The sequence below is a fragment of the Schistocerca americana genome, chromosome 3 (assembly GCF_021461395.2).
Source record: "Schistocerca americana isolate TAMUIC-IGC-003095 chromosome 3, iqSchAmer2.1, whole genome shotgun sequence".
Lineage (NCBI taxonomy): Eukaryota > Metazoa > Arthropoda > Insecta > Orthoptera > Acrididae > Schistocerca > Schistocerca americana.
Window position 1 is genome coordinate 13778889 of NC_060121.1, and position 23555 is coordinate 13802443.

Here is a 23555-nt window from a genome sequence, read left to right on the forward strand (position 1 = left end):
ATGCACAATGCGACTTAAGTACAAGAAGACCGACTCTTCTTACTGACAATGATTTGAACCATTCCTGTGACACCACTTACAGATTCCGATGCTTCACTTCAGGTTTACTGTATCCCTCTGTCCTTCTTATGGACGATGAAACACAGAAATTGCATCGGTCTTAAATAGAAAACGCAAATTGCGACTGAAGTACAAGGAGACTGACTCTTCTTACTGACTATGCTTTGAACCATTCCTGTGACACTAGTTATAGATTACGATGCCTCACTTCAGGCTTACTGTATCCCCCTGACCTTATTATTGACGATGAAACACAGATATTGCATCGGAATTAAATAGAAAAGTCACCATGCCGACTTCAGTACAAGAGGACCGACTCTCCTTACTGACAATGTATTGAACCATTCCTGTGACACTAGTTAAAGATTCCGATGCTTCACTTCAGGTTTACTGTATCCCTCTGTCCTTCTTATTGACGATGAAAAACTGAATTTGCATGGGAATTAAATACAAAACGCGCAATGCCGACTCAAGTACAAGAAGACTGACTCTTCCTACTGTCTATGTTTTGAACCATTCCTGTGACACTAGTTATAGATTCCGATGCTTCACTTCAGGTTTACTGTATCCCTCTGACCTTCTTATTGACGATGAAACACAGAAATTGCATCGCAAATAAATAGAAAAGGCACAATGCGGTCTTCAGTACAAGAAGACTGACTCTAGCTACTGTCTATGTATTGAACCATTCCTGTGACACTAGTTATAGATTCTGATTCTTCACTTCAGGTTTACTGTATCCCTCTGACCTTCTTATTGACGATGAAACATTGAAATTGCATCGGAATGAAATAGAAAAGGCACAATGCCGGCTTAAGTACAAGAAGACTGACTCTTCCCACTGTCTATGATTTGAACCATTCCTGTGACACTAGTTATAGATTCCGATGCTTCACTTCAGGTTTACTGTTACCCTCTAACTTTCTTATTGACGATGAAAAACAGAAATTGCATCGGAATTAAATACAAAAGGCACAATGCCGACTTAAGTACAAGAAGAGTGACTCTTCTTACTGTCTATGTTTTGAACAAAATCCTGTGACACTAGTTACAGATTCCGATGCTTCACTTCAAGTTTACTGTATCCTTTCGACCTTCTTAGCGACGATGAAACAGAGAAAATGCATCGGAATTAAATACATAAGGCACAATGCCGACTTAAGTCCAAGATGACTGACTCTTCTTACAGTTTTTTTTTTTAACATTCCTGTGATATTAGTAGTAGATTCCGATGCTTCACTTCAGGTGTACTGCATCCCTTGGACCTTCTTATTGACAATGAAACATAGAGATTGCATCGGAATTAAATAGAAAAGGCACAATGCGACTTAAGTACAAGAAGACTGACTCTTCTTACTGACAATGATTCGAACCATTCCTGTGACACTAGTTATAGATTCCGATGCCTCACTTCAGGTTTACTGTATCCCTCTGACCTTCTTATTGACGATGAAACACAGATATTGCATTGGAATTAAATAGAAATGGCACAATGCCGGCTTAAGTACAAGAAGACTGACTCTTCTTACTGTCTATGTTTTGAACCATTCCTGTGACACTAGTTATTGATTCCGATGCTTCACTTCAGGTTTACTGTATCCCTCTGACCTTCTTATGGACGATGAAACACAGAAATTGCATCGGAAATTAATAGAAAAGGCACAATGCCGACTGAAGTACAAGAAGACTCTTCTTACTGTCTATGATTTGAACCATTCCTGTGACACTAGTTATAGAATCCGTTGCTTCAATTCAGGTGTACTGCATCCCTTGGACCTTCTTATTGTCGATGAAACACAGAAATTGCATCGGAATTAAATAGAAAACGCAAATTGCGACTTAAGTACAAGAAGACTGACTCTTCTTACTGACTAGGTTTTGAACCATTCCTGTGACACTAGTTATAGATTACGATGCCTCACTTCAGGCTTACTGTATCCCTCTGACCTAATTATTGACGATGAAACACAGATATTGCATCGGAATTAAATAGAAAAGGCACCATGCCGACTTAAGTACAAGAGGACTGACTCTTCTTACTGACTATGTGTTGAACCATTCCTGTGACACTAGTTATAGATTCCAATGCTTCACTTCAGGTTTACTGTATCCCTCTGTCCTTCTTATTGACGATGAAAATCTGATTTGCGTGGGAATTAAATACAAAACGCACAATGCCGACTCAACTACAAGAAGACTGACTCTTCCTACTGTCTATGTTTTGAACCATTCCTGTGACACTAGTTATAGATTCCGATGCTTCACTTCAGGTTTACTGTATCCCTCTGACCCTCTTATTGATGATGAAACACAGAAAATGCATCGGAATTAAATAGAAAAATCACAATGCCGACTTAAGTACAAGATGACTGTCTCTTCCTACTGTCCATGTTTAGAACCATTCCTGTGACACTAGTTATACATTCCGATGCTTCACTTCAGGTTTACTGTATCCCTTGGACCTTCATGTTGACGATGAAACACAGAAAGTGCATCGGAATTAAATACAAAAGGCACAATGCCGACTTAAGTCCAAGAAGACTGACTCTTCTTACTGTTTTTTTTTTTTTTTTTAACATTCCTGTGATACTAGTAATAGATTCCGATGCTTCACTTCAGGTGTACTGCATCCCTTGGACCTTCTTATTGACAATGAAACATAGAGATTGCATCAGAATGAAATAGAAAATGCACAATGCGACTTAAGTACAAGAAGACTGACTCTTCTTACTGACAATGATTTGAACCATTTCTGTGACACTAGTTATAGATTCCGATGCCTCACTTCAGGTTTACTGTATCCCCCTGACTATCTTATTGACGATGAAACACAGATATTGCATCGGAATTAAATAGAAAAGGCACAATGCCGACTTAAGTACAAGAAGACGGACTCTTCTTACTGTCTATGATTTGAACCGAACCAGTGACACCAGTTATAGATTCCGATGCTTCACTTCAGGTTTACTGTATCCCTTGGACCTTCTTATTGACGATTAAACACCGAAATTGCATTGGAATTAAATACGGAAGCCACAATGCCGACTTAAGTACAAGTAGACTGACTCCTCTTACTGACTATGTTATGAACCATTCCTGTGACACCACTTATAGATTCCGATGCTTCACTTTAGGTTTACTGTATCCCTTGGACCTTCTTATTGACGAAGAAACACAGTAATTGCATCGGAATTAAATACAAAAGGCACAATGCCGGCTTAAGTCCAAGAAGACTGACTCTTCTTACTGTTTTTTTTTTTTTTTTTTTTTAACATTCCTGTGATACTAGTAATAGATTCCGATGCTTCACTTCAGGTGTACTGCATCCCTTGGACCTTCTTATTGACAATGAAACATAGAGATTGCATCAGAATGAAATAGAAAATGCACAATGCGACTTAAGTACAAGAAGACTGACTCTTCTTACTGACAATGATTTGAACCATTTCTGTGACACTAGTTATAGATTCCGATGCCTCACTTCAGGTTTACTGTATCCCCCTGACTATCTTATTGACGATGAAACACAGATATTGCATCGGAATTAAATAGAATAGGCACAATGCCGACTTAAGTACAAGAAGACGGACTCTTCTTACTGTCTATGATTTGAACCGAACCAGTGACACTAGTTATAGATTCCGATGCTTCACTTCAGGTTTACTGTATCCCTTGGACCTTCTTATTGACGATTAAACACCGAAATTGCATTGGAATTAAATACGAAAGTCACAATGCCGACTTAAGTACAAGAAGACTGACTCTTCTTACTGACTATGTTTTGAACCATCTCTGTGACACCACTTATAGATTCCGATGCTTCACTTCAGGTTTACTGTATCCCTCTGACCTTCTTATGGACGATGAAACACAGAAATTGCATCGGAAATAAATAGAAAAGGCACAATGCCGACTGAAGTACAAGAAGACTGACTTTTCTTACTGTCTATGAGTTGAACCATTCCTGTGACACTAGTTATAAAATCCGAAGCTTCAATTCAGTTGTACAGCATCCCTTGGACCTTCTTATTGTCGATGAAACACAGAAATTGCATCGGAATTAAATAGAAAACGCAAATTGCGACCTAAGTACATGAAGACTGACTCTTCTTACTGACTATGCTTTGAACCATTCCTGTGACACTAGTTATAGATTACGATGCCTCACTTCAGGCTTACTGTATCCCTCTGACCTTATTATTGACGATGAAACACAGATATTGCATCGGAATTAAATAGAAAAGGCACCATGCCGACTTAAGTACAAGAGGACTGACTCTTCTTACTGACTATGTGTTGAACCATTCCTGTGACACTAGTTATAGATTCCGATGCCTCACTTCAGGTTTACTGTATCCCTCTGACCTTCTTATGGACGATGAAACACAGAAATTGCATCGGAAATAAATAGAAAAGGCACAATGCCGACTGAAGTACAAGAAGACTGACTCTTCTTACTGTCTATGATTTGAACCATTCCTGTGACACTAGTTATAGAATCCGATGATTCAATTCAGGTGTACTGCATCCCTTGGACCTTCTTATTGTCGATGAAACACAGAAATTACATCGGAATTAAATAGAAAACGCAAATTGCGACTTAAGTACAAGAAGACTGACTTTTCTTACTGTCTATGATTTGAACCACTCCTGTGACACTAGCTATAGATTACGATGCCTCACTTCAGGCTTACTGTATCCCCCTGACCTTATTATTGCCGATGAAACACATATATTGCATCGGAATTAATTAAAAAAGGTTACCATGCCGACTTAAGTACAAGAGGACTGACTTTTCTTACTGACTATGTGTTGAACCATTCCTGTGACACTAGTTATAGATTCCGATGCTTCACTTCAGGTTGACTGTATCCCTCTGTCCTGCTTATTGACGATGAAAAACTGAATTTGCATGGGAATTAAATACAAAAGGCACAATGCCGACCCAAGTACAAGAAGACTGACTCTTCCTACTGGCTATGTTTTGAACCATTCCTGTGACACTAGTTATAGATTCCGATGCTTCACTTCAGGTTTACTGTATCCCTCTGACCTTCTTATTGACGATGAAACACAGAAATTGCATCGGAAATATATAGAAAAGGCACAATGCGGTCTTCAGTACAAGAAGACTGACTCTTCTTACTGACTATGTTTTGAACAATTTCTGTCTCACTAGTTATAGATTCCGATGCCTCACTTCAGGTTTTCAGTATCCCTTGGACCTTTTAATTGACGATGAAACACAGAAATTGCATCGGAATTATTCAAAAGGCACAATGCCGACTTAAGTACAAGAAGACTGACTTTTAATACTGTCTATGTTTTGAACCATTCCTGTGACACTAGTTATAGATTCCGATTCTTCACTTCAGGTTTACTGTATCCCTCTGACCTTCTTATTGACGATGAAACATTGAAATTGAATCGGAATTAAATAGAAAAGGCACAATGCCGACTTAAGTACAAGAAGACTGACTCTTCCAACTGTCTATGTTTTGAACCATTCCTGTGACACTGGTTATAGATTCCGATGCTTCACTTCAAGTTTACCGTATCCCTTGGACCTTCTTAGCGACGATGAAACAGAGAAAATGCATCGGAATTTACTACATAAGGCACAATGCCGACTTAAGTACAAGAGGACTGACTCTTCCTACTGACTATGTTTTGAACCATTCCTGTGACACTAGTTATAGACTCCGACATTTCCCTTCAGGTTTACTGTATCCCTCTGACCTTCTTATTGATGATGAAACGCAGAAATTGCATCGGAATTCAATAGAAAAGGCACAATGCCAACTTAAGTACAAGAAGACTGACTCTTCTAACTGTCCATGCTTTGAACCGAACCAGTGACACTAGTTGTAGATTCCGATGCTTCACTTCAGGTTTACTGTATCCCTTGGACCTTCTTATTGACGATTAAACACCGAAATTGCATTGGAATTAAATACGAAAGCCACAATGCCGACTTAAGTACAAGTAGACTGACTCTTCTTACTGACTATGTTTTGAAAAATTCCTGTGACACCACTTATAGATTCCGATGCTTCACTTTAGGTTTACTGTATCCCTTGGACCTTCTTATTGACGATGAAACACAGAAATTGCATCGGAATTAAATACAAAAGGCACAATGCCGACTTAAGTCCAGTAAGACTGACTCTTCTTTCCGGTTTTTTTTTTTTTAACATTCCTGTGGTACTAGTAATAGATTCCGATGCTTCACTTCAGGTGTACTGCATCCCTTGGACCTTCTTATTGACAATGAAACATAGAGATTTCATCGGAATTAAATAGAAAAGGCACAATGCGACTTAAGTACAAGAAGACTGACTCTTCTTACTGACAATGATTTGAACCATTCCTGTGACACTAGTTATAGATTCCGATGCCTCACTTCAGGTTTACTGTATCCCTCTGACCTTCTTATTGTCGATGAAACACAGATATTGCATCGGAATTAAATAGGAAAGGCACTATGTCAACTTAAGTACAAGAAGACTGACTCTTCTTACTGTCTATGTTTTGAACCGAACCAGTGACACTAGTGATAGATTCCGATGCTTCACTTCAGGTTTACTGTATCCCTTGGACCTTCTTATTGACGATTAAACACCGAAATTGCATTGGTATTAAATACGAAAGTCACAATGCCGACGTAAGTACAAAAAGACTGACTCTTCTTACAAACTATGTTTTGTACCATTCCTGTGACACCACTTATAGATTCCGAAGCTTCACTTCAGGCTTACTGTGTCCCTCTGACCTTCTTATGGACGATGAAACACAGAAATTGCATCGGAAACAAATAGAAATGGCATAATGCCAACTGAAGTACAAGAAGACTGACTGTTCTTACTGTGTATGATTTGAACCATTCCTGTGACATTAGTTATAGAATCCGATGCTTCAATTCAGGTGTACTGCATCCCCTGGACCTTCTTATTGTCGATGAAACACAGAAATTGCATCGGAATCAAATAGAAAATGCAAATTGCGACTTAAGTACAAGAAGACTGACTCTTCTTACTGACTATGTTTTGAACCATTCCTGTGACACTAGTTATAGATTACGATGCCTCACTTCAGGCTTACTGTATCCCTGTGACCTTATTATTGTCGATGAAACACAGATATTGCATCGGAATTAAATAGAAAAGGCACCATGCCGACTTAAGTACAGGAGGACTGACTCTTCTTACTGACTATGTGATGAACCATTCCTGTGACACTAGTTATAGATTCCAATGCTTCACTTCAGGTTGACTGTATCCCTCTGACCTTCTTATTGACGATGAAACACAGAAATAGCATCGGAATTGAATAGAAAAGGCACAATGCCGCTTTAAGTACAAGAAGACTGACTCTTCTTACTGTGTATGTTTCGATCCATTCCTATGACACTAGTTATAGATTTCGATGTTTTACTTCAGGTGTACTGCATCCCTTGGACCTTCTTATTGACGATGAAACACAGAATTTTCAACGGAATTAAATAGAAAAGGCACAATGCGGTCTTCAGTACAAGAAGACTGACTCTTCTTACTGACTATGATTTGAACCATTTCTGTGTCACTACTTATAGATTCCGATGCCTCACTTCAGGTTTTCAGTATCCCTTGGACCTTTGTATTGACGATGAATCACAGAAATTGCATCGGAATTATACAAAAGGCCCAATGCCGACTTAAGTACAAGAAGACTGACTCTACCTACTGTCTATGTTTTGAACCATTCCTGTAAATTTTATTATAGATTCCGATGCTTCACTTTAGGTTTACTGTATCCCTCAGACCCTCTTATTGATGATGAAACACAGAAAATGCATCGGAATTAAATAGAAAAGGCACAATGCCGACTTAAGTGCAAGATGACTGTCCCTTCCTACTGTCTATGTTTTGAACCATTCCTGTGACACTAGTTATACATTCCGATGCTTCACTTCAGGTTTACTGTATCCCTTGGACCGTCTTGTTGACGATGAAACACAGATATTGCATCGGAATTAAATACAAAAGGCACAATGCCGACTTAAGTTCAAGAAGACTGACTCTTCCCACTGTCTATGTTTTGAACCATTCCTGTGACACTAGTTATAGATTCCGATGCTTCACTTCAGGTTTACTGTATCCCTGTGACCCTCGTATTGACGATGAAAAACAGAAATTGCATCGGAATTAAATACAAAAGGCACAATGCCGACTTAAGTACAAGAAGAGTGACTCTTCTTACTGTCTATGTAATGCATACTATCTATGTATTGCATCGGAATTAAATACAAAAGGCACAATGCCGACTTAAGTACAAGAACAGTGACTCTTCTTACTGTCTATGCTTTGACTAATTCCTGTAACACTAGTTATAGATTCTGATGCTACACTTCAGGTTTACTGTATCCCTTGGACCTTCTTATTGACGATTAAACACCGAAATTGCATTGGAATTAAATACGAAAGCCACAATGCCGACTTAAGTACAAGTAGACTGACTCTTCTTATTGACTATGTCTTGAACCATTCCTGTGACACCACTTATAGATTCCGATGCTTCACTTTAGGTTTACTGTATCCCTTGGACCTTCTTATTGACGATGAAACACAGAAATTGCATCGGAATTAAATACAAAAGGCACAATGCCGACTTAAGTCCAAGAAGACTGACTCTTCTTACTGTTTTTTTTTTAACATTCCTGTGATACTAGTAATAGATTCCGATGCTTCACTTCAGGTGTACTGCATCCCTTGGACCTTCTTATTGGCAATGAAACATTGAGATTCCATCGGAATTAAATAGAAAAGGCACAATGCGACTTAAGTACAAGAAGACTGACTCTTCTTACTGACAATGATTTGAACCATTCCTGTGACACTAGTTATAGATTCCGATGCTTCACTTCAGGATTACTGTATCCCTTCGGACCTTGTTATTGACGATTAAATACCGAAATTGCATTGGAATTAAATACGAAAGTCACAATGCCGACTTAAGTACAAAAAGACTGACTCTACTTACAAACTATGTTTTGTACCATTCCTGTGACACCACTTATAGATTCCGATGCTTCACTTCAGGTTTACTGTATCCGTCTGACCTTCTTATGGACGATGAAACACAGAAATTGCATCGGAAATAAATAGAAAAGGCGCAATGCCGACTGAAGTACAAGAAGACTGACTCTTCTTACTGTCTATGTTATGAACCATTCCTGTGACACTAGTTATAGACTCCGATGCTTCACTTCAGGTTTACTGTATCCCTCTGACCTTCTTATTGACGATGAAACACAGAAATTGCATCGGAATTAAATAGAAAAGGCACAATGCCGACTTAAGTACAAGAAGACTGACTCTTCTTACTGTGTATGTTTTGATCCATTCCTATGACACTAGTTATAGATTTCGATGTTTCACTTCAGGTGTACTGCATCCCTTGGACCTTCTTATTGACGATGAAACACAGAATTTTCAACGGAATTAAATAGAAAAGGCACAATGCGGTCTTCAGTACAAGAAGACTGACTCTTCTTACTGACTATGTTTTGAATCATTTCTGTGTCACTAATTATAGATTCCGATGCTTCACTTTAGGTTTACTGTATCCCTCAGACCCTCTTATTGATGATGAAACACAGAAAATGCATCGGAATTAAATAGAAAAGGCACAATGCCGACTTAAGTGCAAGATGACTGTCCCTTCCTACTGTCTACGTTTTGAACCATTCCTGTGACACTAGTTATACATTCCGATGCTTCACTTCAGGTTTACTGTATCCCTTGGACCTTCTTGTTGACGATGAAACACAGATATTGCATCGGAATTAAATACAAAAGGCACAATGCCGACTTAAGTTCAAGAAGACTGACACTTCCTACTGTCTATGTTTTGAACCATTCCTGTGACACTAGTTATAGATTCCGATGCTTCACTTCAGGTTTACTGTATCCCTGTGACCCTCTCATTGACGATGAAAAACAGATATTGTATCGGAATTAATTACAAAAGGCACAATGCCGACTTAAGTACAAGTAGACTGACTCTACCTACTGACTATGCTTTGAACCACTCCTGTGACACTATTTATAGATTCCTATGATTCTCTTCACCTTTACTGTATCCCTCTGACCTTCATATAGACGATGAAACACAGATATTGCATCGGAATTAAATAGAAAAGGCACAATGCCGACTTAAGTACAAGAAGACTGACTCTTCTTACTGTCTATGTTTTGAACCGAACCAGTGACACTAGTTATAGATTCCGATGCTTCACTTCAGGTTTACTGTATCCCTTGGACCCTCTTATTGACGATTAAACACCGAAATTGCATTGGAATTAAATACGAAAGTCACAATGCCAACTTAAGTACAAGAAGACTGACTCTTCTTACAAACTATGTTTTGAACCATTCCTGTGACACCACTTATAGATTCCGATGCTTCACTTCAGGTTTACTGTATCCCTCTGAACTTCTTATGGACGATGAAACACAGAATTTGCATCGGAGATATATAGAAAAGGCACAATGAAGACTGAAGTACAAGAAGACTGACTCTTCTTACTGTCTATGGTTTGAACCATTAATGTGACACTTCTTATAGAATCCGATGCTTCAATTCAGGTGTACTGCATCCCTTGGACCTTCGTATTGTCGATGAAACACAGATATTGCATCGGAAATAAATACAAGACGCACAATGCCGACTTAAGTACAAGAAGACTGACACTTCTTCTGTCTATGTTTTGACCCATTCCTGTGACACTAGTTAAAGATTCCAATGCTTCACTTCAGGTTTACTGTATCCCTCTGACCTTCTTATTGAAGATGAAAAACAGAAATTGCATCGGAATTAAATACAAAAGGCACAATGCCGACTTAAGTACAAGAAGACTGACTCTTTTTATTGTCTATGTTTTGAACCATTCCTGTGACACTAGTTATAGATTCCGATATTTCACTTCAGGTTTACTGTATCCCTCTGACCTTCTTATTGACGATGGAACACAGATATTGCATCGGAATTAAATAGAGAAGGCACAATGCCGACTTAAGTACAAGAAAACTGACTCTTTCTACTGTCTATGAATTGAACCATTCCTGTGACACTTGTTGTAGATTCCGATGCTTCACTTCAGGTGTACTGTATCCCTTGGACCTTTTATTGACGATGAAACACAGAAATTGCATCGGAATTAAATACAAAAGGCACAATGCCGACTTAAGTACAAGTAGACTGACTCTTCCTACTGACTATGCTTTGAACCACTCCTGTGACACTATTTATAGATTCCTATGATTCTCTTCACGTTCACTGTATCCCTCTGACCTTCATATAGACGATGAAACACAGATATTGCATCGGAATTAAATAGAAAAGGCACAATGCCGACTTAAGTACAAGATGACTGTCTCTTCCTACTGTCTATGTTTTGAACCATTCCTGTGACACTAGTTATAGATTCTGATGCTTCGCTTCAGGTTTACTTTATCCCTCTGACCCTCTTATTGACGACGAAACGCAGAAATTGCATCGGAATTAAATACAAAAGGCACATTGCGGACTTAAGTACAAGAAGACTGACTCTTCCTACAGGCTACGTTTTGAACCAACCCTGTGACACTTGTTATAGATTACGATGCTTCACTTCAGGTTTACTGTTTCCCTCTGACCTTCTTATTGCCGATTAAACACAGAAACTGCATCGGAATTAAATAGAAAAAGCACAACGCCAACTTAAGTACAAGAAGAATGACTCTTCTTACCGTTTATGTTTGAACCATTCCTGTGACAATAGTTATAGATTCCGATGCTTCACTTTAGGTTTACAGTATCCCTTGGACCTTTTTATTGACGATGAAACACATTAATTGCATCGGAATTAAATACAAAAGGCACAATGCCGACTTAAGTACAAGAGGACTGACTCTTCTTACTGTCTATGTTTATAACCATTCCTGTGACACTAGTTATAGATTCCAATGCTTCACTTCATGTTTACTGTATCCCTTGGACCTTCTTATTGACGATGAAACACATATATTGCATCGGAAATAAATACAAAAGGCACAATGCCGACTTAAGTACAAGAAGTCTGACTCTTCCTACTGTCTATGCTTTGAACCACTCCTGTGACACTAGTTATAGATTCCTATGATTCTCTTCACGTTTACTGTATCCCTCTGACCTTCATATGGACGATGAAACACAGAAATTGCATCGGAATTAATTAGAAAATGCACAATGCCGACTTAAGTACAAGACGACTGTCTCTTCCTACTGTCTATGCTTTGAACCATTCCTGTGACACTAGTTATAAATTCCGATGCTTCACTTCAGGTTTACTGTATCCCTCTGACCCTCTTATTGACGAAAAAAAACAGAAATTGCATCGGAATTAAATACAAAAGGCACAATGCCGAATTAAGTACAAGAAGAGTGACTCTTCTTACTGTCTATGTATTGCATACTATCTATGTATTGCATCGGAATTAAATACAAAATGCACAATGCTGACTTAAGTACAAGAAGAGTGACTCTTCTTATTGTCTATGTTTTGACTAATTCCTGTGACACTAGTTATAGATTCTGATGCTACACTTCAGGTTTACTGTATCCCTTGGACCTTCTTAGCGACGATGAAACAGAGAAATTGCATCGGAATTAAATACAAGAGGCACAGTGCCGACTTAAGTACAAGAAGACTAACTCTTCTTATTGTCTATGTTTCGACCCATTCCTGTGACACTAGTTATAGATTCAAATGCTTCAATTCGGGATTACTGTATCCCTTGGACCTTCTTATTGACGATGAAACACAGAAATTGCATCGGAATTAAATAGAAAAGGCAGAATGCCGGCATAAGTACAAGAAGACTGACTCTTCCTACTGTCTATGATTTGATCCATTCCTGTGACACTAGTTATAGATTCCGATGCTTCACTTCAGGGTTTACTGTATCCCTTGGACCTTCTTGTTCACGATGAAACACAGAAATTGCATCGGAATTAAATACAAAAGGCACAATGCCGACTTAAGTTCAAGAAGACTGACTCTTCCTACTGTCTATAATTTGAACCATTCCTGTGACACTAGCTATAGATTCCGATTCTTCACTTCAGGTTTACTGTATCCCTCTGACCTTCTTCTTGACGATGAAACATAGAAATTGCATCGGAATTAAATAGAAAAGGCACAATGCCGACTTAAATACAAGAAGACTGACTCTTCCCGCTGTAATTTTTTTAACCATTCCTGTGACACTAGTTATAGATTCCGATGCTTCACTTAAGGTTTACTCTATCCCAAGGACCTTCTTATTGACGATGAAACACATATATTGCATCGGAAATAAATACAAAAGGCACAATGCCGACTTAAGTATAAGAAGTCTGACTCTTCCTATTGTCTATGCTTTGAACCACTCCTGTGACACTAGTTATATATTCCTATGATTCTCTTCAAGTTTACTGTATCCCTCTGACCATCATATGGACGATGAAACACAGAAATTGCATCGGAATTAATTAGAAAAGGCACAATGCCGACTTAAGTACAAGACGACTGTCTCTTCCCACTGTCTATGTTTTGAACCATTCCTGTGACACTAGTTATACATTCCGATGCTTCACTTCAGGTTCACTGTATCCCTTGGACCTTCTTGTTGACGATGAAACACAGAAATTGCAGCGGAATTAAATACAAAAGGCACAATGAAGACTTAAGTTCAAGAAGACTGACTCTTCCTACTGTCCATGTATTGAACCATTCCTGTGACACTAGTTATAGATTCCGATTCTTCACTTCAGGTTTACTGTATCCCTCTGACCCTCTTATTGACGAAGAAAAACAGAAATTGCATCGGAATTAAATACAAAAGGCAGAATGCCGACTTAAGTACAAGAAGAGTGACTCTTCTAACTGTCTATGTTTTGACTAATTCCTGTGACACTAGTTATAGATTCCGATGCTACACGTCAGGTTTACTGTATCCCTTGGACCTTCTTAGGGACGATGAAACAGAGAAATTGCATCGGAATTAAATACAAGAGGCACAATGCTGACTTAAGTACAAGTAGACTGACTCTTCTTATTGTCTATGATTTGACCCATTCCTGTGACACTAGTTATAGATTCCAATGCTTCATTTCGGGTTTACTGTATCCCTTGAACCTTCTTATTGACGACGAAACACAGGAATTGCACCGGAATTAAATACAAAAGGCACAATGAAGATTTAAGTACAAGAAGCCTGACTCTTCCTACTGTCTACATTTTGAACCATCCCTGTGGCACTAGTTATAGATTACGATGCTTCACTTCAGGTTTACTGTATCCCTCTGACCTTCTTATTGCCAATAAAACACAGAAATTGCATCGGAATTAAATGGAAAAGGCACAATGCCGACTTAAGTACAAGAAGACTGACTCTTCCTACTGACTATGTTTTGAACCATTCCCGTGACACTGGTTATAGATTCCGATGCTTCACTTTAGGTTTACTGTATCCCTTGGACCGTCTTATTGACGATGAAACACAGAAATTGCATCGGAATTAAATACAAAAGGCACAATGCCGACTTAAGTACAAGAAGACTGACCCTTCTTACTGACTACGTTTTAAAAATTCCTGTGAGACCAGTTTTAGATTCCGATTTTTCACTATATGTTTACTGTATCCCTTGGACCTTCTTATTGACGATGAAACACAGAAATTGCATAGGAGTAAAATACCAAAGGCACAATGCCGAATTAAGTACAAGTGAACTGACTCTTCTTACTGTCTATGTTTTGAACCATTCCTGTGACACTAGTTATACATTCTGATGCTTCGCTTCAGGTTTACTGTATCCCTCTGACCCTGTTATTGACGATGAAACGCAGAAATTGCATCGGAATAAAATACAAAATGCACAATGCCGACTTAAGTACAAGAAGACTGACTCTTCCTACAGTCTACGTTTTGAACCATCCTGTGACACTAGTTATAGATTCCTATGCCTCACTTCCGGTTTACTGTATCCCTCTGACCTTCTTATTGACGATGAAACATAGAAATTGCATCGGAATTGAATAGAAAAGGCACAATGCCGACTTAAGTACAAGAAGATTGACTCTTCCTACTGTCTATGTTTTGAACCATTCCTGTGCCACTATTTATAGATACCGATGCTTCACTTTAGGTTTACTGTATCCCTTGGACCTTCTTATTGACGATGAAACACAGAAATTGCATCGGCATTAAATACAAAAGGCACAATGCCGACTCAATTACAAGATGACTGGCTCTACTTACTCTCTTTGTTTAGAACATTTCCTGTGAGACCAGTATTAGATTCCGATGCTTCACTATATGTTTACTGTGTCCCATGGACCTTCTAATTGACAAGGAAACGCAGAAATTGCATCGGATTTAAATACAAAAGGCACCATGCCGACTTACGAACAAGAAGACTGACTCTTCTTACTGACTATGTTTTGAACCATTCCTGTGACACTAGTTATAGATTCCGATGCCTCACTTCTGGTTTACTGTATCCCAAAGACCTTCTTATTGACGATGAATCACAGATATTGCATCGGAAATAAATACAAAAGGCACAATGCCGACTTAAGTACAAGAAGTCTGACTCTTCCTACTGTCAATGCTTTGAACCACTCCTGTGACACTAGTTATAGATTCCTATGATTCTCTTCACGTTTACTGTATCCCTCTGACCTTCATATGGACGATGAAATACAGAAATTGCATCGGAATTAAATAGAAAAAGCACAATGCCGGCTTAAGTACAAGAAGAATGACTCTTCCTACTGACTATGTTTTGAAACATTCCTTTTACACTAGTTATAGATTCCGATGCTTCACATCAGGTTTACTGTATCCCACTGACCTTCTTATTGACGATGAAACACAGAACTTGCATGGGAATGAAATACAAAAGGCACAATACCAACGCAAATACAAGATGACTGGCTCTTCTTACTCTCTATACTTTGAAACTTTCCTGTGAGACCGGTTTTAGATTCCGATGTTTCACTTCACGTTTACTGTATCCCTCTGACCTTCTTATTGACAATGAAACACAGAAATTGCATAGGAATTAAATACAAAAGGCACAATGCCGACTCAAATACAAGATGACTGGCCCTTCTTACTGGCTATGTTTTGAACCTCTCCTGTGAGACCGGTTTTAGATTCCGATGCTTCACTTCAGGTTTACTGCATCCCTTGGACCTTCGTATTGACGACGAAACACAGAAATTGCATCGGAATTAAATAGAAAAGGCACAATGCCGACTTAAGTACAAGGAGACTGACTCTTCATACTGACCATTATTTGAACATTTGCTATGAGACCAGTTTTAGATTCCGATGCTTCACTATATGTTTACTGTTTCCCTTGGGCCTTCTTATTGACGATGACAACAGAAATTGCATCAAAATTAAATACAAAAGGCACAATGCCGACTTAAGTACAAGAAGACTGACTCTTCTTACTGACTATGTTTTGAACCAATCCTGTGACACTAGTTACAGATTCCGATGCCTCACATAGGGTTTACTGTATCCCTTGGACCTTCTTATTGATGATGAAACACAGAAATTTCATCGGAATTAAGTACAAAAGGCACAATGCGACTTAAGTACAAGTGGACTGACTCTTCTTACTGTCTATGTTTGAACAATTCCTGTGACACTACTTATAGATTCCGTTGCTTCACTTCAGGTTTACTGTATCCCTCTGACCTTCTTATTGATGATGAAACACAGAAACTGCATCGGAAATAATACAAAAGGCACAATGCCGACTTAAGTACAAGATGAGTGACTCTTCTTACTGTCTATGTTTTGAAAAATTCCTGTGACACTAGTTATAGATTCCGTTGCTTCACTTCAAGTTAACTGTATCCCTTGGACCTTCTTACCGACGATTAAACACAGAAATTGCATAGGAATTAAAAACAAGAAGCACAATGCCAATTTAAGTACAAGTAGACTGACTCTTCTTACTGTCTGCGTTTTGAACCATTCCTGTGACACTAGTTATAGATTCCGATGCTTCATTGCAGGTTTACTGTATCCCTTGGACCTTCTTATTGACGACGAAACACAGAAATTGCATCGGAATTAAATAGAAAAGGCACATTGCCGACTTAAGTACAAGAAGACTGACTCATCTTACTGACTATGTTTTGACGATTTCCTGTGCGACCAGTTTTAGATTCCGATTTTTCACTATATGTTTCCTGTATCCCTTCGACCTTCTTATTGACGATGAAACACAGAAATTGCATCGGAATTTAATACAAAAGGCAGAATGCCGACTTAAGTACAAGTAGACTGACTCTTCTTACTGTCTATGTTTTGAACCATTCCTGTGACACATGTTATTGATTACGATGCTTCAATTCAGGCTTACTGTTTCCCTCTTACCCTCTTACTGACGATTAAACACAGAAATTGCATCGGAATTAAATAGAAAAAGCACAATGCTAACTTAAGTACAAGAATAATGACTCTTCTTACCGACTATGTTTGAACCATTCCTGTGACAATAGTTATAGATTCCGATGCTTCACTTTAGGTTTACTGTATTCCTTGGACCCTCGTATTGAGGATGAAACACAGAAATTGCATCGGGATTAAATACAAAAGGCACAATGCCGACTTAAGTACAAGAAGACTGTCTCTTCTTACTGATTATGTTTTGAACCATTCCTGTGACACTATTTACAGATTCCGATGCCTCACTTCCGGTTTACTGTATCCCTTGGACCTTCTTATTGATGATGAAACACAGAAATTGCAACGGAATTAAACAGAAAAGGCACAATGCCGACTTAAGTACAAGAAGATTGACACTTCTTACTGACTATGCTTTGAACCATTCCTGTGACACTAGTTATAGACTCCGATGCTTCACTTCAGGTTTACTGTATCCCTCTGACCTTCTTATTGATGATGAAACACAGAAATTGCATCGGAAATAATACAAAAGGCACAATGCCGACTTAAGTACAAGATGAGTGACTCTTCTTACTGTCTATGTTTTGAACAATTCCTGTGACACTAGTTATAGATTCCGTTGCTTCACTTCAGGTTTACTGTATCCCTTGGACCTACTTATCGACGATTAAACACAGAAATTGCATAGGAATTACAAACAAGAGGCACAATGCCGACTTAAGTACGAGTAGACTGACTCTTCTTACTGACTATGATTTGAACATTTCCTGTGAGACCAGTTTTAGATTCCGATTATTAACTATATGTTTACTGTATCCCTTGGACCTTCTTTTTGACGATGAAACACAGATATTGCATCGGAATGTAATACAAAAGGCAGAATGCCGACTTAAGTACAAGTGGACTGACTCCTCTTACTGTCTATGTTTTGAACCATTCCTGTGACACTAGTTATAGAATCCGATGCCTCACGTTGGTTTACTGTATCCCTATGACCTTCTTATTGACGAAGAAACACAGAAATTGCATCGGAATTAAATACAAAAGGTACAACGAGGACATAAGTACAAGAAGTATGACTCTTCCTACTGTTTATGATTTAAACCACTCATGTGACACTAGTGTTAGATTCCGATGCTTCACTTCAGGTTTACTGTATCCCTCTGACCTTCTTATTGACGATGAAACACACAAATTGCATCGGAATTAAATAGTAAAGGCACAATGCCGACGTAAGTACAAGATGAGTGACTCTTCTTACTGTCTATGTTTTGAACAATTCCTGTGACACTAGTTATAGATTCCGTTACTTCACTTCAGGTTTTCTGTATCCCTTGGACCTTCTTATCGACGATTAAACACAGAAATTGCATAGGAATTAAAAACAAGAGGCACAATGCCGACTTAAGTACCAGTAGACTGACTCTTCTTACTGTCTGCGTTTTGAACCATTCCTGTGACACTAGTTATAGGTTCCGATGCTTCATTGCAGGTTTACTGTATCCCTTGTACCTTCTTATTGACGACGAAACACAGAAATTGCATCGGAATTAAATAGAAAAGGCACATTGCCGACTTAAGTACAAGAAGACTGACTCTTCTTACTGACTATGTGTTGAACATTTTCTGTGAGACCAGTTTTAGATTCCGATTTTTCACTATATGTTTACTGTATCCCTTGGACCGTCTTATTGACGATGAAACACAGAAATTGCATCGGAATTTAATACAAAAGGCAGAATTCCGACTTAAGTACAAGTACACTGACTCTTCTTACTGTCTATGTTTTGAACCAATCCTGTGACACTAGTTATAGATTCCGATGCTTCACTTAAGGTTTACTGTATCCCTTGGACCTTCTTATTGACGATGAAACACAGAAATTGCATCGGATTTATAAACAAAAGGCACCTTGCCGACTTAAGAACAAGAATACTGACTCTTCTTACTGACTATGTTTTGAACCATTCCTGTGACACTAGTTATAGATTCCGATGCATCACGTCTGGTTTACTGTATCCCTCTGACCTTCTTATTGACGATGAAACACAGATATTGCATCGGAATAAATACAAAAGGCACAATGACGACATAAGTACAAGAAGAATGAGTCTCCCTACATTTATGATTTGAACCACTCCTGTGACACTAGTGTTAGATTCCGATGCTTCACTTCAGGTTTACTGTATCCCTCTGACCTTCTTATTGACGATGAAACACACAAATTGCGTCGGAATTAAATGGAAAAGGCACAATGCCGACTTAAGTACAGGAAGACTGATTCTACCTACTGTCTATGTTTTGAGCCATTCCTGTGACACTAGTTATGGATTCCGATGCTTCCCTTCAGGTTTACTGTATATCTCGGACCTTCTAATTGACGATGAAACACAGAAATTGCATCGGAATTAAATACAAAAGCCACAATGCCGACTCAACTGCAAGAAGACTGACTCTTCCTACTGTCTATGTTTTGAACCATTCCTGTGACACTAGTTATAGATTATGATGCTTCACTTTAGGTTTACTGCATCCCTCTGACCTTCTTATTGACGATGAAACACAGAAATTGCATCGGAATTATATAGAAAAGGCACAATGCCGACTTGAGTACAAGAAGCCTAACTCTTCTTTCTGTCTATGATTTGAACCATACCTGTGACACTAGTTATAGATTCCGATGCTTCACTTCAAGAGTACTGTATCCCTTGGACCTTCTTAGTGTCGATGAAACACAGAAATTGCATCGGAATTAAATACAAAAGGCACAATGCCGACTTCAGTACAAGTAGACTAACTCTTCTTACTCTCTATGTTTTGAACCATTCCTGTGACACTAGTTATAGATTCTGATGCTTCACTTCAGTTTTACTGTATCCCTCTGACCTACTTATTGACGACGAAACACAGAAATTGCATCGGAATTAAATACAAAAGGCACAATGCCGACTTAAGTACAAGAAGACTGACTCTTCCTACTGACTATGATTTGAACCATTCTTGTGACACCACTTATAGATTCCGATACTTCACTTCAGGTTTACTGTATCCCTCTGACCTTCTTATTGACGATGATTCACAGAAATTGCATCGGAATTAAATTGAAAACGCACAATGCCGACTTAAGAACAAGGAGACTGACTCTTCTTACTGACTATGATTTGAACATTTCCTGTGAGACCAGTTTAAGATTCCGATGCTTCACTGTATGTTTTCTGTATACCTTGGACCTTCTTATTGACGATGAAACACAGAAATTGCATCGGAATTAAATACAAAAGGCACAATGCCGACTTAAGTACAAGAAGACTGACTCTTCTTACTGAATATGTTTTGAACCATTCCTGTGACACTAGATATAGATTCCGATGAATCACTTCAGGTTTACTGTATCCCTTGGACTTTCTTATTGATGATGAAACACAGAAATTTCATCGGAATTAAATACAAAAGGCACAATGCCGACTTAAGTACAAGAAGACTGACGCTTCCAACTGTTTATGTTTTGAACCATTCCTGTGACACTAGTTATAGACTCCGATGCTTTTCTTCAGGTTTACTGTATCCCTCTGACCTTCTAATTGATGATGAAACACAGAAATTTCATCGGAATTAAATAGAAAAGGCACGTTGCCGACTAAGGTACAAGAAGACTGACTTTTCCTACTGACTATGTTTTGAAGCATTCCTGTGACACTAGTTATAGATTCCGATGCTTCACTTTAGGTTTACTGTATCCCTTGGACCGTCTTATTGACGATGAAACACATAAATTGCATCGGAATTAAATACAAAAGGCACAATGCCGACTTAAGTACAAGAAGACTGACTCTTCTTACTGTCTATGTTTTTAACCATTCCTGTGACACTAGTTATAGATTCCGATGCTTCATTGCAGGTTTACCGTATCCCTTGGAAATTCTTATTGACGATGAAACACAGAAATTGCATCGGAATTAAATACAAAATGCACAATGCAGACAAATACAAGTAGACTGACTCTTCTTATTGTCTATGTTTTGAACCATTCCTGTGACACTAGTTATTGATTCTGATGCTTCACTTCAGGTTTACTGTTTGCCTCTGACCTTCTTATTGACGATTAAACACAGATATTGCATCGGAATTAAATTGAAAAAGCACAATGCCAACGTAAGTACTAGAAGAATGACTCCTCTTACTGTCTATATTTTTAACCATTCCTGTGACACTAGTTATAGATTCCGATGCTTCATTGCAGGTTTACCGTATCCCTTGGACCTTCTTATTGACGATGAAACACAGAAATTGCATCGGAATTAAATACAAAATGCACAATGCAGACAAATACAAGTAGACTGACTCTTCTTATTGTCTATGTTTTGAACCATTCCTGTGACACTAGTTATTGATTCTGATACTTCACTTCAGGTTTACTGTATCCCTCTGACCTTCTTATTGACGATGATACACAGAAATTGCATCGGAATTAAATTGAAAACGCACAATGCCGACTTAAGAACAAGGAGACTGACTCTTCTTACTGACTATGATTTGAACATTTCCTGTGAGACCAGTTTAAGATTCCGATGCTTCACTATGTGTTTTCTGTATACCTTGGACCTTCTTATTGACGATGAAACACAGAAATTGCATCGGAATTAAATACAAAAGGCACAATGCCGACTTAAGTACAAGAAGACTGACTCGTCTTACTAAATATGTTTTGAACCATTCCTGTGACACTAGATATAGATTCCGATGAATCACTTCAGGTTTACTGTATCTCTTGGACCTTCTTATTGATGATGAAACACAGAAATTTCATCGGAATTAAATACAAAAGGCACAATGCCGACTTAAGTACAAGAAGACTGACGCTTCCAACTGTTTATGTTTTGAACCATTCCTGTGACACTAGTTATGGACTCCGATGCTTCACTTCAGGTTTACTGTTTGCCTCTGACCTTCTTATTGACGATTAAACACAGATATTGCATCGGAATTAAATTGAAAAAGCACAATGCCAACTTAAGTACTAGAAGAATGACTCCTCTTACTGTCTATATTTTTAACCATTCCTGTGACACTAGTTATAGATTCCGATGCTTCATTGCAGGTTTACCGTATCCCTTGGACCTTTTTATTGACGATGAAACACAGAAATTGCATCGGAATTTAATACAAAAGGCAGAATGCCGACTTAAGTACAAGTAGACTGACTCTTCTTACTGTGTATGATTTGAACCATTCCTGTGACACTTGTTACAGATTACGATGCTTCACTTCAGGTTTACTGTTTGCCTCTGACCTTCTTATTCACGATCAAACACAGATATTGCATCGGAATTAAATTGAAAAAGCACAATGCCAACTTAAGTACAAGAAGAATGACTCTTTTTACCGACTATGTTTGAACCATGCCTGTGACAATAGTTATTGATTCCGATGCTTCACTTTAGGTTTACTGTATCCCTAGGACCTTCTTATTGACGATGAAACACAGAAATTGCATCGGCATTAAATATAAAAGGCACAATGCCGACTCAAATACAAGATGACTGGCTCTACTTACTCTCTATGTTTTGAACATTTCCTGTGAGACCAGTATTAGATTCCGATGCTTCACTATATGTTTACTGTGTCCCATGTACCTTCTTATTGACGATGAAACACAGAAATTGCATCGGATTTAAATACAATAGGCACCATGCCGACTTAAGAACGAGAAGACTGACTCTTCTTACTGACTATGTTTTGAACCATTCCTGTGACACTACTTATAGATTCCGATGGCACACTTCCGGTTTACTGTATCCCTTGGACCTTCTTATTGATGATGAAACACAGAAATTGCATCGGAATTAAATACAAAAGACACAATGCCGACTTAAGTACAAGAAGACTGACTCTTCCTACTGTCTATGTTTGAACCATTCCTGTGACACTAGTTACAGATTCCGATGCCTCACTTCAGGTTTACTGTATCCCTTGGACCTTCTTATTGACGTTGAAACACAGAAATTGCATCGGAATTAAATACAA